The sequence below is a fragment of the Rosa chinensis genome, chromosome 7, assembly GCF_002994745.2.
Source record: "Rosa chinensis cultivar Old Blush chromosome 7, RchiOBHm-V2, whole genome shotgun sequence".
NCBI lineage: Eukaryota > Viridiplantae > Streptophyta > Magnoliopsida > Rosales > Rosaceae > Rosa > Rosa chinensis.
The window spans coordinates 52440808-52445013 of NC_037094.1; positions in this window are offsets into that span (position 1 = coordinate 52440808).

The following is a 4206-nucleotide window of genomic DNA, read 5'->3' on the forward strand; positions in this document are numbered from 1 at the left end:
CCTTGCATTAGTGATAGGTGCAGGGCTTCTTACAAGTTACACGTACAGTGTGAATTACTGATTCCAATTAACCACACTGCTAGAGTGAAACTGAGCCGTGGAGATGTATTTATGGCCATCATAGCTATGAAGAAAGATATGAGTAGCCTTATATAGAGAGTAGAGACTATGGGTTCCGCTTCTCCAAAACACTGAACTCAAACCTCGATCATTTGCTTCCTAGTATGTAGATTACTAGATTTGGGTCAGTGTAAGTGTACGTGACCAAGGTTGTTTTGGGGGCATTTTGTAATGCTCAGCATAGGATTAGCGGCCATTTGACTGGTGATGTGTGAACACTTTTGGGACTTGGGTGGTGGTGGAAGCATATAATGGTGGTGGTACTGAAATGTTCGAGTGTAAATCTTTGGTCTCAAGGAAGCTCGATACAGCACAGTGAACGGTTGTTGGGGGTTGTTTTTGCTGAATTGGTGTGTGTAACTGAGTAATGAACAAGAGTAGGTCATCTGGAATCAATCATTACCCAGATGCATGGCGCCTTAAATTGATCATGAATTGAACCATAAGGTGGTAGACTAAAAGTACTCTGTTAAAATAGTAATTAATGCACATTGAAATTCTAAACTATTCTCTAGTTACTTAGATTAATCTAGAACTTGTATAAATCTAGCTAGATTAATCTAGAATAATCATGTTAACTAGAATCTCTAGTTACTTAGATTAATCTAGAACTTGTATAAATCTAGCTAGATTAATCTAGAATAATCATGTTAACTAGAAAGTTTCTAGACTTATCACGTAATTAAGAAAGTCTAAAATGTATCTAGAACAATCACTTAATGTGTGGTTAACAATTAACCACATGAGGAAGGTCGGTGAAGCTAAGTCGGTGGACTTGTTCTATAAATATGTATGAAGACATGTCAATATAATTTTTCAAGTCCTCCTCTGTTTCAAAATCTTCCTTTACCTAAACACTTTGTCCTAACAACCTTACACACTTTGTCCTAAACACTAACCTCCTTTGCCTTCTAAAAACTATAAGATATTGATGTGATTCCTACAACTGCTGTCAATATACCACTTCTTGTTTTTCTCCTCAAATGCAGCTTGACAAGAATAGAAGAGGTGCTCGTCCTCCTCATTCTCATTCTCTTCTGAAAAATTTGCTTGGTATTTATTCTTTGAGTTGACAAATTTTTCTCTATATGGCTGAATCTATTTCATCGAGAAATAGACTGTTGGTTTTGGGGAAAACCAAAATGCCGAAACTGCAACAAGTTTAGTCATATCAAGGAAAACTATTTTCTCAAGAAAAATCACCCAGCAGACTTTTCAGAAGAAAATGAGCAAGATGAGCAGATCTTCTATATATGTCACTCAGCGATTGGAGAGAAAAACAAAAAGTGGTACGTCGACAATTGCTATGGCAACCCAGGAGACAATAGGGGTAACCCGTAACCTGAATTACTGGGACGTGCCGAGCTAGAGAGGAGGAGGAAGAGTCGCAGCCCATGCGCAGGCGTCATGCACTTTCGCTAGCCCCTGCAAGGCTCGAAGAGGAGAACCTGGGTTTAACTTGGGCCCTTGAGGGGCTTCTGAAAGACCTATGTGTATTGGGCAAGAAGAAGACTCTAGGAAGGCCGCGGGGTAACCGAAATAAGACAAAGAAGAAGGAGGCTAAGTACTCTGATTTGACACCAACCACCACTGCTAATCCTTCTATAGAGAAGGGTAAAGGTAAAATTTAGCATGTTCAGGTTGACAAGTCTGATCCTAGACGTCGTGGGAGGCTATTTGGTGGAATTGGTAAGCAATCATACAACAATTGCGTTCTTAGGCGAAAGCTTGGTGATTCTTCAGATAGTTGTCTAGGGTCTTACGTACCCAGTTAGCTTTTTTCATTATAGTTAGGAGTTAAATAAATGAGCATGTATTGGAAGAATGGATGTTATTAGATAGGGATCTGCTTCTAGTTCAGCTGAATAGCAAAGTAAGGTTATGCTTCAGGAGCTTTTGCTTTGGTGTATGTAATATCCTAGCAATGACTCAGTGTAGTCATAATTATATCTATAGATATTTATTCCTCTCAAAAAAAAGATATACTTCACAAAAGTCTCAAGTGAAATTGGGAAATGAAGAAATGGTAGAAACAAAAGAAAAATGTACGATTTCCATCCTAACTTAGGAACTAAATATATTAATAATGTTCTATTAGTTTCCATAGTTTGGAGCATAATCTCCCAGATGTTGGACAAATGATTGAAAATGGATATGTTTTATTATTTCACGGGGACTTCTGCACAATATTTGATAAGAAAAGAAAGTTAATCTTCAAAATGAGAATGAAAAATAGAAGTTTTCCTATCCAATGGCAGCATATGGCCATAAAAGGAGAAATTAAGAAGAAAGATATTGTCCTCAAAAGAAAGCAGCCGAAGACTCCACCACATCAAGCCAATGAAGAAGCAAGTTCATATCATCAACAACGTAAAAGTTGTGAAGTTGCAATGAAAAAAAGCGCCAAAGGAAAGCAATGGAAAAAGAAGGCAATAAGAGCATGTACACCTTCGTCAAGACACTTTCAAGATCAAGACTGGAATTACTACGAGATTGTTGGGAGTATCATCAATGTGCATTAAGGAGGAGTGTTGAAAATTAATGCACATTGATCATCTAAAATAATCAATCTATATCAATCAAGGAGCTTCTAGAGTAATCTAGAATTTGATCTACAATTATCATGTTTGTGTAGCACATTGCTAGAATGATCATGTAATTAACCAAGTGGAGATGTATCTAGAATGGTTCACAATTAACTGGTTGATAATTAACCACAAAAGAAGGTCGGTGGTGCTAGTGGTGATGTAAGTCGGTTAACATGTCATGTGTGTGTGTGTGTGTTCGCGCACGCACGCACACGCGTGTGTATGAACTCTTGTAATTGTAAGAAGAAGAAGTATCAAGGAGAAACAAATAAGCTAGAAGTGCAAAGTTTTCCCTCCTCTGTTCCAATCTTCTCCTCTTTTTCAAAGTTATTATCCTACTAAACTCCTTCTCCCAAACGATCTTGCTCCTAAAATTCAAGTTCTAAACACATTGTTATAGCCCACCACTATCAAAAGCTTCCACACCAAATTACAACAATGGTATCAAAAAGCCACAAATTCTAACAGAGACCAAATTTAATCCCAATTTCTCAATACAAAAATATATAGCAAGACTAGTAATTAAATTAGCCAGGGATAAACTACAATAAGACCTTTGCACCAGTTGCAAGCTCGACATAATAAAGGCCCTTGTAGCACTTGTAGCTCAAAAGAAATGAAAAACCAACTTGATAATAAGTTAGCATTTCTAAATGGAGAACTTAAAGAAAAAAATCTATGTGGAGCAACCAAAAGGTTTCATAAAGCAAGAAGGAGAAGACAAAGTGTTCAAATTGAAGAAAGCTCTATATGGACTTAAGCAAGCGCCACGAGCATGGAACAGTCGCATCGTCAAATACTTCATCAATCCCAGATACAAGAGGAGCAAAAGTGAGACAAAACTCTACACCAAAACTCAAGGTAAGTTTATCCTCATCATCTCTTTATATGTGGATGATCTAATTTATACTAGTGAAGAAATTATTCAAGAATTCAAACGAGACACGATGAGGACATTTGATATGAATGACCTCGGCCTAGCTAATGCACTATTTTCTAGTATTGAGATAAACCAAGAAGCAAATGGGATTTTTACATGTCAAAAGAAATATACATAATCTTTTTAAAAAAAATTTAAGATGAATGGGTGCAAGGCCGTGGCTACTCCACTCATCACTAATGAGAAACTTAGAAAGGAGGATGGATATCCGAAAGCAAATGCATCATGCTATAGAAGTCTCATTGAGGGCTTACTTTATTTGTCTACTACTCTACCCGACATAATGTATGCAACTAGCCTTCTATATATCAAGATTCATGCATAGTCCAAGTCAAATTCATTATGGTGCAGTAAAAAGGATCTTAAGATATCTTCAAGGTACCATTGACTATGGTATCTGGTATTGGCCTACATCAAAGACAAAGCTGGTTGGTATATTCTCATGGTCTTCAAAAAAACAAGATGCAGTAGCTTTGTCATCAGTTGAAGCAGAGTACGTATCGGCAGCAAGCTCAGCATGTCAAGCAATATGGTTAAGAAGAATTTTTGAATACATGG